Genomic DNA, 13,999 nt, shown 5'->3' on the forward strand with positions numbered 1-13,999 from the left:
CCTTTTATAAAAGAATGTAAAATCTTCTTTCCAATCTCACCTTTGTAAAGAATGTAAATAAAAATGTTCAGTGTTTTGGAACAGTTTTAATATATTTCTGCTTTAAATTAGGATCATAAATGCTCAAAAATATCATAGCCATTTAATGAAAGGGTGCATATTTTAGTGACTGCAATGAAAGGGAAGCTATTGAACAAATGGTATCTGAGGGTGGTTATTCTAATTAGAATTGTTGCATAAGAAAAGCAAAAGCAATTCCCCATATGAAGAAGGCAAAGCTGATTTAATCCAGTCTTATTAAGGACAGGTCTATTGTAAGCGAGATTTTAATCAATCATTTTACCACAAACCAGAAGTTACATTTACATTTGTTTCCCACCTAGAGACTGCAACATTTCTATCACTCTCATCTCATGTAGTTATCAATCACTTTAACACTGATATATTTTTGAAGTTAAATTTAAATCATATGTAATTACATATATGAAATTCAATTTTGTATCACAATTATGTTATAAAATTGGACATAGTTCCATTTCTATGTGGGCAAAATCATCAGAAAATTGATCAAAGCACTTTTTAAATAGGGAAGGGTTAATAGGACATCTGGCTGTGAGAAATTTTGAATGGATTCTATCTGCTAGGAGTAGTGCCCACTACAAGAACACTGATGTCTTGATAAAACTAGATTGTGCCTGGAGAAGTAGCAATGCATGACTATAACTTGATTTTTAATTGCATATCTCTGAAAGCATATTTTATATCATATATTTAGTAAAGACTATATATTTGCTATGTTAATTATTTAAAAACTATTTTAACTAGATATTATTTTAGAATATCATTAATATAGAGAACAGGCTCAAACAATATTATTTAGTATTTCTTGACTATGGAAAACCACATACTTCTCTGCAAATGTAATTCTTGGCAAAGATTTGTCTCCATTCTGGACATTTGAAATTTCTTTCCCAGTTTAGTATGATAGTGTCCCACCTTACACCTAAAATATTGCTTTAATATTCTTTGTTTGAGTGTTTAGTGAAACGGGAGTGCAAAGGAAATTCACTCAACTCTCCACTGGAAATGAATACCCCATCATTTTTATCATGAGTTCCCGTAGCAATAAAGCATTGTAAATGTGTAGCAATTACTGAACCTGTGGTATAACAATTTTCTCCACACAAATATAATTTTATATTTCTTTAAAGAAGATTTTAAAAATATCTAACAAAGAGAAAGCCTGCCAAGATAATCTTAAGCAAATCCTTGTTTGATGTGCAACAGTGGATGGGAAAGTAGGACCAGGGGTCCTGCTGGGATTTTCTGTCCAACATTGAACTCCTCAAAGAACCTTTGTCAAAGGCAAGTTCCTCTGTCCTTAGAACATCAGTAAAGTTACCTCATGGTTCTCAGGAGGCAACCTGCTATGGAAAAGAAAGAATGTGAAGCCCACTACAATGGTGGGGCTATGACTTCTTGGAGTCAACATTTGGTACTGTTTGAGGAGTTTGCATCATATAGATCTTCGAATCAATGTCATTTGAAGCCTGAACTATAAATTAGAGCAACACTATTGCCATGGAGCAGCTTTATTTTTCTCTGAATACTGGGAATAACAATTCTTATTTGATTATCCTAACACAAACTCATTATTCCTGTCAAGTTTTTAATCCTTACCTGACAAAAGAAGAAGCTTAAATTATCCAAAGATGATTTGATTGTTTAAGACAACTCAGTTTGCTATCCTTTTCAAAGTCTCACATTCCCAGTGAGTAAATGATTCTGTGTTATCGCAACACTTTGTACATATCTGGATGAAGAGACTTGGATTCTCTGCTACTCCTGTAGTATACAGGGAGTCCTACATTTCTAAAATTAAAACTTGAAAGGACTTCTCATTTACCTCCAATTTCAAGTGTACCTTTTGACTGGCAGTGGAAAGGCGGTGCAACGCAATGCTGAATGGTGATTGTCTCAGGTCTCATGATGGAAAAAAGGCAGTCCTTTTGTAGGCTCTGAAGCACTTACCTTTTGCCCTTCATTAAGCTGTTCTTACTCATGAAGTAACGTCACTAAGTCACCTTACTCTTGAATTATGGACTCACATTTCTCTGACATGGAGGAAGTGTGCTGGATCCACAGAAATCTAACTTATTCTGCCACCCATCTCAACTTACCCTAGTCCATTTCCATACCCATACAACATCAATATTAATAAGTATGTAGATGCCAAATTTACTCCATACTCTTGGACTTGCTGACAAACTAATGTAGTTATAAGAAATGATATGTAAGTTTCATTTAAATATATGACTTTAAACTTCCTCAATTATCAGAATCACATTTTAGCAAGTCGATTGTAAGACACTGTGCCAAACAGTTATATAAGCTTCTAAAGAAAAACTAGTGATCTATTTCCTGAATCTTCATCCCTTATTCTTTAAAAAAAATTTCATTTTCAGTGCTTAATTTTGACCATTTATTGCCCCACTCTTAGACTATCAAAATAGCTTTTCAATTGATTTTCTTATTTCCAGATTCTTCTCTATAGCTTCAAACCATCCTGGCACAATGTCGTCAGGTTAATTTTCCTAAGAACTAGCTACTTGCATGCTGAAAAACATTCAGTAATTCTCACTCTCCAGCAGTAAAAACTTATAAACTTATTAAAAGTTAAAATTTTATTATGACAGTCCCCTGCTTAGCAAACTTTTTGGCTCCCTATCACCCTTAGAATAAAGTCCGAATGCCTTAAAACATGGCCATCTAGCTCTCTCTGACCTATTCCTGATTACCATTATAACTGTGGGTGTCTCTGTTCTCACACACCCCAGGTGCCCTGGATTTTGATATAGTGCTATGACCTTCTCCACAATTTTCCATGGTTAAAACTTAGGATCCTAAGGAAATGTAGAGAAGACAGAGCCAGTTCATGGTGACCTGGGAACTTGTACCATCCTCAAAAGCCAAGGGATTTGACTGCAGAGAGAACTATTCATAATCTGACTGCTTCTCTGCATCCTGACTCCACCAACACCCTAGTCCAAGTCACCATTATTTTTTATCTTAACTACATGCCTTCCCTTTGGTCTACCTACATCCACTCCTGTCTTACTCCTGGTTTTCTTTCAGTCCTATGCATTTGTCATGCTTGTTCCTACCATGGAGACTTTGTATTTATTGATCACTCTGTCTCAAGGGCTGCTTCTTCCCCTTCATGCCTACTTACCTCATTTTCATCCTTTATGTTTCAAGTCACTTAGGCCTTCCTCAGGAAAGTCTTCCTTGAGCTCTCTGACTACATCGAATGCCCTTCCTGTACTCTCTTTCACCTCTGTGTGCATCTTCTTCATGGCACTTTTTCACAGTAACACCTTTTACATGCATTTTTCTGACTGTTTGGATAGTATCTGTCTCCTCCATGATACTGTAAGCTTCGTTAGAGGAAGTGCTAGATCTATTTTTTTGAACTACTTTATTTCTGGAGTCCTGGGCAGCTCTTGGTCAAAAATAGTCATACTTAATAAATATTTTTAGAATGAATTTGAATAATAGATCAAAGTCATCTCTTAATCTTATTTCAAAGTAATATATTTTGATCCAGATTTATGACTTCCCATTCCCCCCAATGTGCATGAGAATAAGAGATTTTATTAATGTTCAACCTTTTCAGAATATTACATTCTTTCTGTTTCCTGAGAAACCCTGCAACTAGGTCAGATTTTCTCATGTCCTACTATCTTAGCCTTTCTAGAGACATGATGGGTTTCTTGCTTGCTTGCTTGCTGGCTGCGTTTTTTTTTTCCTCTGAGATTTCAAGTTACCAAACTTTCATGATAAAGTTTCCTATCAGTGTTTTTAAAAAGTTATAAGCAAGGAAAATATGGGAGTTGTTAAATAAACAGGTAGAATTAGAAAGAAAAGTATGATAAATAGGTAGGTGAAAAACTTAATTTTAATCCATTTTAATATTGAGCCTCTATAATCTTAAATCTTATTTTGGGTCCCAAATTATATTTAGGCTCTGGGTCCTTTCCAAGCAATTTTCTCAGCCTGGCACTCTCTATTCTGTCCCCTACCCCATCCTTCCTTTGCCACACATCCTTTAGATCTAAGTAAAAATAGCATGTTCTAAGGATTGTTTTCTCTGGTTTATCAGCTCTGTGGATGGAGCCATTTAATCTTTTTGTTGCTGTATTCCCAAGTACAATGCCTGGTATATAAGAACTGCATAACTCATAAATCTTGAATGGATAGATGAATTAAATGAATATCCTTTGCCATCTGGGTATAACCTTTTAACTGACACTGCCTCTGACACAAATTTTAAACTCCATTTCTGTGGTGTTGCTTCCACCATCTCTAGACTTAAAATGACATTCCATTTTCCTAAAATAGCACTATGTATCTATGTTTTGTTTTGGTTTTGTTACAGACTTCCTTCCACCCTTATTCATCATGGCCTATCTACCACAAAGCTATCTGCTTTGCTGTACCTTTTTATTTCCCTAGCTAGAAATAATCCCTTTCTCCTCTAAGCTTTCAAAGCCATTAGCTGGTCACATGTCTAAGGCAATGACACCTTGTATTACAGGCATTAATGAAGGGCTCATATATCTCTAACTTGACTGCAAACTCTTTAAGAGAATAGCCTATTTTGTACCCATCTCTCACCCATAATTTCTAACATAGTACCTTGCAGATAATACTCATGTACTCAGTCAATATTTGTTAAAATAATTGAGTAATAGCCACTCTAGTTAACCAAAGGTTTTCCTATTCATGTTGCTTAGTTTGCTTAATCTAAGTGTTTAAACCTCCTGTGCAAAAGAGATTATTTTATTGTAGTCTTATTTAAGCAGTTTGTTTTATAGCAATTTTTTTTGTTATTCGATTTTAGGAACTCCCTTTTTATTTAGCAGATTAAGAATTTTTGAATGAATACAAATAGCCCAAAAACCTGGTCATAAATCTTTTGGATCATGGACTAAGAACAGATCAATTTTCACTGGTTTACAAAGAAAGTACTAAATGGAAGAGTTGATTCTACCGTGTGCAGGATTGGACCTTATTCAAGAATTACTAGATTTAAACTGGTCATTGCAAGCAATTTAAAAAGTCAGTACGGCCCCTAGTCTATTCAGTTTCCAACTAGCATAGAGCAAAGCATATTTGACAGTGACCTACATATAGTTAGGAAATTAAGGGGCTTAGTAAAACTTCTGCTAAAAACATTTTTGGAGAAATTCTTAGCTAAAAATCCCCAAGGAATTCTTGAAGAAATCAGAAATGGTAATTCAGACATAAAGTGCATCCATCTTTTTTTTTTTCCAAGAAGGAGAATATTCTAAGTGAATGCTTACTTACAAGGAGCACAGAGTTTAGAAAATTAGAGTTTTACAAGCAGCACACACTTAGGGCTTCAGGGTTGCCTTATTCTGCTTGTGGTGCTATAACAGAGTGTCACAGATTGGGTAATTTATAAAGGACAAAAATTTATTTCTCACAGCTTTGGATGCGGGGAAGTCCCAGATCAAGGCACTGGCATCTGGGGAGCCCTTCTTGCTGGATCCTCACATAACAGAAGGGTAAAGGGACAAACCCATTCCCAAACTCTTTATATGGTGGCATTAATCTCTTCCATTTTTCTGCTCTCATGACCTAAACATCTCCTATTAGAACCCACCTCCTGGCATTATTGCATTGGGAATTAAGTTTCCAACACATGAATTTTGAGGGGCACGTTTAGAGCAGAGTAAGGGTTACTATGGAAGGACCCCAAAGGGACAGAGTATGCAAAATACTTTTAATGATTATACCAGAAAGAGTATAAGATGTTTTTGTATTTGCCTAGAAGTCATTTGCAAATGAATTTGGGGGCCTGGGACAATAAGTAAGGAGGTCTTAGGGATTAGATTTCTCATTGCTATGGAACTGAGTATTTTTCAATGACAAAGTTCCTCTCCTTATGTTAGGGGAGAAGTTACAGAATGTGAAGTCACCTAGGATAAGGAAAAGGGGTGTTTCCCTGGGTTTAATCCAGCGCTAGTCTCTGTGAAATTGCATTTCCTGGTTAGTAAGTGAATGCCTGTTTATAGCTTGGAGTTGCCTTGAGAGGGGTGGGAAGCAAGTTGGACTTGTCCTGCACAGGATTGATTTTAAGGACTATCTCACTATAGTGAGATACCTGCATACCTGCAGAATCAGAGCAATGGGAGCATTTCTGGAGTTACTTGAGAGATTTTGTCAGTAGGGAAAGAGTTCTTGGGTGGAACAAATAAACAATGAATGGTGCCAGTGTGGTGCCTCACATCTATAATGCCAGCACTTTAGAAGAAAGGCAGGAGGATTGCCTGAAGCCAGGGGTTTGGGACCCTGTCTGTATACCACAAAAAAAAAAAAAAAAAAAAAAAAAAAAAAAATATATATATATATATATATATATATATATATATATATTAGCTGGGTGTGTTGGTGCACACTTGTAGTCCTAGCTACTTGGAAGCCTGAGGTGGGAGGATTTCAGTGAGCTATGATTCTGTGATTGCACCACTGCACTGCAGTCTGGGCATCAGAGCCAGACTTTGTCTCTAATAAACAAACAACAAACAAACAAACAATAAATGGGGCACACTCAAGGATTCCTGAGACTGACCATGGTTTGTGTCGAACTACTCTTCAAAAGTCCCAAGGGAAATATGGGTATGGTTGTAACTGATGGGAAATTCTAGAACCTAGTTTATTTTTTCCTACTTTAAACTTCAACCTCAGATGACACACTGAAGAAGAGCACAAAGTGGATTGTAATAATGCAATCTAACATAAATAGTCATTCCTCAGTTAAAAAAAATCCCAGTAACCAAATGAAAACGTGTCCTAAGTATATTGTAGTGGTTAAGAACTCAGACTTGGGTGCTGAGATTTACACACGTATTCAACCATGTATCTCTTCTCCCTGTATCTCCAACCTCAATGTTCATTTACTGTGCAGCAAAAGCTAAGAGCTAAGAAAATTCAGCATGTTATTTAATCTATTTTTAAGTATTGGTTGCCTCATTAGTGGGTGAAGAAAATGATAGCAACTACTCTGTAGAGTTTATGTGAGGGCTGCAAAGCAAGAATACTCAATACATGTTGCTTATTACTATTTTAAGAATATTCTTTTCATGTGATACAATTCAATATAATAAAATAAACTGAAATGTAGGGTATACAGTTTTGTATTGGACCAGCTTCAAGTTTTGACACTTAGATGAGAAAGCATGAAGCAGTGGAAAGAATTCCACTCTGGGAATTAGATGACCTGCATTCCCTGGGCAAGTTTCTCAATGCCTATAGGTCTATGGTTCTTCAATTGTACACTGAGACTTGCAGGTTAGATCAGTGACCGCAAAAGGTGTGTGCCTACCATACTGGCAATGGAGATGATTTAAGTCTATTTGAACCACAGATCAAATTGCATTGAACTACTAAATGTGTGCTTTTCTGTTCAGTTTTCTTTCAATAATTCTATTTAAATTAAATCAAAGAGAAAGGTTGAGTTTAGTACTAGTCAGCAACCCCTGCCAACATTTGCTAAACTCTCCTTTTAAGAGAAGAATAAACTACAGGAAATAACCAGTGTCTAAGTAGACTTAAATAATTTATTTGTTTTCATTGTGCTTATTTTTGTGGTTACTTTCTATTTATGGGAAGTAATATTGGGTAATTACTTACAGTTTCCATTTATAATATTTATATAAAGAAGTAACCCTATTTAAAGAGAATTATTAAATCTAGGGAATATGTACATTTTGAAAAAATTGTGAAGGTGACTGAAGAGAGACATTTGGGAAACATTCTACTATTCAACATTGGATTATTTCAAGTTTATGGTTTAAAGGTGAAATAATGGCACACCAGATTTATTTATAAAAGCTAATAAATTGTACACTATGTAAATGAGAAAAAATAACAAATTCACAGTCCTAAAATAAAGAGTCAATGCCTATGAGTTTAAAAAGTAAGAATTTTTGAGAAAGGATTAAGAAAGAAGTCCTTTGGTTAGGACTAGGAATTACCTTTGGATAGATTTTGGGTCATATTAGGCATGGGATGAGATTAGAGAAAAGAGAGAAGGAGCTTAATCAAACCATATTATTCAGGTAGGAATACTTAAAAAAATTCATTTCCTTTTCTGAAAAATTTCCATTTAAAAAGAGGATTAATACCAAGTGTTGTGGTAAATACTAAGAAGACAACTGGAGATTAGTGACAATATGATAGTGTGGAAATCAGTTCCATGAAATCAAAGAAAGAAAGTATACCAGCGTACCTCATTATATCGCACTTTTGTTATTGTGTTTCACTTTATTGTACATTATAGATAGTGCATTTTTTAATAAATTGAAGGTTTGTTGCAACTCTGCTTTAAGCAACTCTATAAGCACCATTTTTCCAAAAGCTTGTGCTCACTTCATTTTTTTTGGTTCACATTTTAGTAATTTTTGCAATATTTTAAGTTTTAAACATTATTATTATATCTGTTATGTTTATCTGCGATCAGTGATCTTTGACGTTACTATTGTATCTATTTTGAGGCATCACGAACCATAAAAGATGGCAAATGTAACTGATAAATATTCAGTATATTCTGACTGCTCCAAAGACTAGCTGTTTCCCATCTCTCTACCTCTTTAGGGGCCTCCATATTCCCTAAGACAAAATAAAATTGAAATTAAGCCAATAACAAGTCTACAATACCTACAATAGTCTCAAAGTATTCAAGTGAAAGGAAGAGTCATATGTCTGTCACTTTAAATCAAAAGCTAGAAATAATTAAGCATTGTGAGGGAGGCATGTCAGTTGCTGAGACAGGCCAAAAATTAGGCCTCTTACATCAAATAGTTAGCCAAGTTGTAAATAAAAAGGAAAAGTTTTTGAAGGAAATTAAAAGTTCTTCTCCAGTGAACACACAAATCATAATAAAGAGAAACAGCGTTATTACTGATAGGGAGAAAGTTTTAGTCATCTGAATAGAAAATCAAACAAATCACAACACTCCTTTGAATCAAAGTCTCATCTAGAGCAAGGTCCTAACTCTCTTTAATTCTGTGAAGACTAAGAGAAGTGTGGAAGCTGCAGAAGAAAAGTTTGAAGGTAGCAGAGGTTGGTTCATGAAGTTTAAGGAAAGAAGCCATCTCCATGACATAAAACTACAAGGTGGAGGAGCAAGTGCTGATGGAGAAGCTATAATAAATTATCCAGAAGATCAAGAGAAAATTATGGATGAAGGTGGCTACATTAAACATCACATTTTAAATGAAGACTAAATAACCATTTATTGGATGATAATGCTATTTAGGACTTTCATATCTAGAAAGGAGAAGTCAATATTTGGCTTCAAATCTTCAAAGGACAGGCTGACTGTCTTGTGAGGGGCTAGTGCAGTTGGTGACTTTAAGTTGAAGCCAAGGCTCATTTACCATTCCAAAAATTCTAGGGCGCCTAAGAAATTTGCTACTCTGCCTGTACTCTATAAATGGAACAACAAAGCCTGGCTGACAGGACATCTATTTACAGCATGGTTTGCTGACTACGTTTAAGCCTACTGTTGAGAACTAGTGCTCAGAAGAAAAGACGTCTTTCAAACTATTACTGCACGTTGACAATGTACCTAGTCATCTAAGAGCTCTCATGGAGATATATAAGATTAATTGTTTATTCTTTAATGCTGCTAACACAACATCCATTCTGCAGCCCGTGGATCAAGGAGTAAGTTTGATTTTCAAGTATTATTATTTAAGAAATATGCTTCATAAGTTACAGCTACAAAAGATAGTGGTATCTCTGATGAATCTGTGCAAAGTAAATTGAAAACCTTTTCTAAAAGATTCATCATTCTAGATGCCATTAAGTACATTCATGATTCACAGGAGGAGGTCAAAATATCAACATTAACAGAAGTTTTGAAGAAGATTATTCCAGCCTTCATGGATGACTGAGGGATTCAATACTTTAATGGCAAAAGTAAATGCAGATGGGGTGGAAATAGAAAAAAAAAAATAGGATTAAAAGTGGAACCTAAAGAGTTTACTTAATTCCTGCAGTCTTATGATAAAACTTGAACTGATGAGTTGCTTCTCATGGATGAGCAAAAAAAAGTGGTCTCTTGAAATGCAATCTATTCATGGTGAAGATGCTGTAAGCATTGTTGAAATGACAACAAAGGATTTAGCATATTCCATAAACTTAGTTGGTAAAACAGCCATAGATTTTGAGAGGATTGACTCCAATTTTAGAAGTTCTACTGTGGGTAAAATACTATCAAACAACATCACATGCTACAAAGAAACCTTTTATGAGAGGAAGAGTCAATCTATGAGGTCAGCTTCATTGTTTCTTATTTTAGGAAACTGCCACCATCACCCCAAACTTCAACAACCACTACCCTGATCAGCAGTCACTAATATCAAGGTAAGACCCTATATCAGCCAAAAAATTATCACTTGCTGAAGGCTTAGATGATTGTTAGCATTTTTTAGCAATAAAGAATTTAAAAGTATGTAATTTTTTAGACATTGCTATTGCACACTTAATATACTACAGAATAGTGCAAATATAACTTTTATATGCACTTCTAATGCAATTTTTTGTGACTGGATTTATTGTAATATTCCCTTATTGAAGTAGTCTGAAACTGATTATGGTTAAGGTATGCCTGAATATGGCTGTATGTACGTATGCATGTATCTATAATATACACATTTGTTGTATATATAATTATTTCCTTATGCCATTTTATTCTTGCTCATACTTGAATGTCTTGCAGAAGGGTAGGCATCAATAATAATCAGTAGCACAATGTTGATATTTGATACATCTTAGCTGGTATAATTTACAGTTTTCCAAAGAAGAACAATTATAATACATCATTGTAACAATTGATATGACAGATACACAATTCCTCCAACTTATTTTATGCCCACTTTTCCAAATAAGTGTCTGGACAAAAATTACAATGCTTTTTAAGCTTTGTCTGTTAATACTCAGATTTGTATTGGATGTTAGAATGAAAAAATATTCAGTGAATGCTACTGCTTCCTGTTCAGAAAGGCAACATGTCAATTTAATAACCATTCCACTATTACCAGGGTGTCTTTCGAAAACATCTAATTTGAAATTGGCTAACCAAAATTGTTTACTTCAATGTTAATTTTTTACTTTTGAATTGATTTTCTAAGATGAAGATAATTAGAATTAATTACATAAAAGGAGGTATACTGAGAATTACAGCAGTGGTGACGGTAGTGGCCTTCAGCCGCAAATGGGGATGGTTCTTTTGCTTACCACCTTTATGACCTTAAGCAAGTCACTTAAGGCATCTAAACATCAATTTCCTTAGCAGTAAAATGCAAATAATAACACCTAATGCTTTGATGATTAAATATAAATCACTCAGTGTAGTTACTTACACAAAATAAATGCTTAACAAACATTAGCCATGATAATAATCATAGTCAAGACTGAAACAGAATAAGTAGTAATAATACTTTTATTTTTTTCTCAAGAGTTTCTCCATGTGAATGGTAATTAATTTTTTAAAATAATATTCTGTACAGCCTTTCATTTATATAGCAAATGCTTCATCTTAGACAGGTGGCAGGTTTCCAGAGAAACCATTGCCTTCTAAAATTGCTTTGACAAAAGTATGAATGAGAGAATAAATATTAAAAGTAATAGCTTAGTGTTAAATATTTTAAGTGATAGCTTTAATATATTACATTGGATTTCTGGAAAGAGTTGAGTAAAATTTTTGCAAATATCACAGTTTTTGCTTTCCAGTGAGATGAAGTTTTGCTAGTCAATCTTTTCCTGTTTCTAAATGTGAACAATGTAATGACTCATGGGGAATAGCATAAAGGTTGATAATACTGTTTAAACAGAAAACTTTTCTGGAAGTGAAAAATATTTAAGAGACATACAAAGTGACTACGTAAAATTATGAGTCAGATAATATAATTTATTCTTTTTTTAATTAAAAAATACTCTGAGAAGCACTTCTTTAATGACAGAGTAAGGACTTCCAAAAGCAAACTCTTCCATAAAAACAATAAGAATACTAGCAAAAGGTGTCAAAATATTTGTTAGGATGCTGGAAATTAACCAAAGTCTTGCAACAATATGAGAAACATTTATATAGGAAAAACGTCTGAATCTTTGTAAGATCTGTGAGCTTTGTGGCATTTTGACTTGCTTCCTTTGTATTCCCGTCTCCCTAGCTCTTCTGTAGCCTTAAAAACCATCAGACTCAGTACCAAGCAGATGTAAAAATCAGCAATCTAATAACCACTGTAGGGGTAGAAAAGATTTGGAGCTCCCCAAAAAGCCCCATCTCCAGAGAATGATTACAGTTTGATCGATCTGGTAGCTCTTGGTAAAGCCCATTTACAAAAGATAGCAGTCTTGCCTTTATTTGACCTGATTCAAAGCTCAATCAGTGAGGAAATCCTATCCCCAAGTAATTTGTTAAAAACATTCAGCAGCAATTGTTTAACATTGCAGCCACTTGTGGTGGCAATACAAATTGGGGAAAACAAAAAGCTGCCAAAAAACATAACATAAAAATTTAGGAATGAGGTGTACATAGGGGACTTTGAAAAGTTCCAATATATTTCTAGGGATTTATGCAGTTATGTGCAGGAATGTGTGTATGTTCAGAGAAGACCTGAAAAGACCCAATCTCTCCCTTATGACTGACCTTGAAGCTCTGTGCAATAGACAGTAAAGGTCATTTCAAAGTGCTAAGTGCCTGGAATATTAAAGGCATACCCCAACACACACACAGATCCCCTTGGCAAAGGGTGGGGTACTTAAAGATTCAAGACATTTAAGTAAACCTATGTCCAATCATTAACTGACAACTAAACTAAGAAGAAAATTCTGTGTTTATACATGACAAAGAATATAGAGTCTTATTAAAGTAATCTAGGAAAATCAATAAACAGATAAACAGCAACAACAACAAACAGCAGCAACAACAAACCTTAAGGAATGAGGAAATCTGATTTCCAAACTTTCCACATTATATTATTCAAATTTTCAATTTTCAACAAAAGTTATGAGATGCATATATAAACAGGAAAGTGTGACCCATAAACAGAAAAAAAGTCAATAGAAACATCCCCTAAGAAATCTCAGATGTAAAACTTTCTAGACAGAGACTCCAAAGCAGCTATTATGAGTATGCTCAAAGAACAAAAGCAAACTATGTCTAGGAAAATTAAAGTATGAGAAAAGACTACATACTAAATAGGAAATAGTACTAAGGTGACAGAAATTATAAAAAAAGGAACCAAAATAGATAATCTGGAGTTAAAAATTACTACACTTGAAATGAAATATTCACTAGAGGGATTCAACAGCAGATTTAAACTAGCTGAAGAAAGAATCAGCTTGAAGACAGGTCTGAAAAACAAAATAAATAAAGAATAAAAAACAAACGCAGAAAAATGAAGAACCATTCAGAGACCTATAAGATACCATCAAATGAAACAACATGTGCATTATGGTAATCCTAGAGGACAGAAGAGAGCAGAAAGTATATTTGAAAAAAAATGGCCAAAAACTTTCTAAATAAGATTAGTAACATTATCTTACATATCCAAGCAGCCCAACAAAATTCAAATACGACAAACTTTAAGAGAGGCACATCTAGGCACATCTTAATCAAACTATTGTAAGACAAAGACAGAGAATCCTGAAGCACTTAGAGAAAAATGACTTATAACTTACAAGGTATATTTAATAAGATAAACAGCTGACTTCTCATCAGAAACAATGGAAGTCAGAGGTAGTGGAATAACAAATGCAAAGCTATGAGAGAAAAAAGCTACCAACCAAGCATTCTATGTACAGCAAACTATCCATCAAAAATAAAAGAGAAATTACACAATTCCGAAAAAGAGAAAAATTAGGAATGTATTACTAGAAGGCCTGCTCTGCAAGAAATACTAAA

This window comes from Pan paniscus, chromosome 4, assembly GCF_029289425.2.
Source record: "Pan paniscus chromosome 4, NHGRI_mPanPan1-v2.0_pri, whole genome shotgun sequence".
Lineage (NCBI taxonomy): Eukaryota > Metazoa > Chordata > Mammalia > Primates > Hominidae > Pan > Pan paniscus.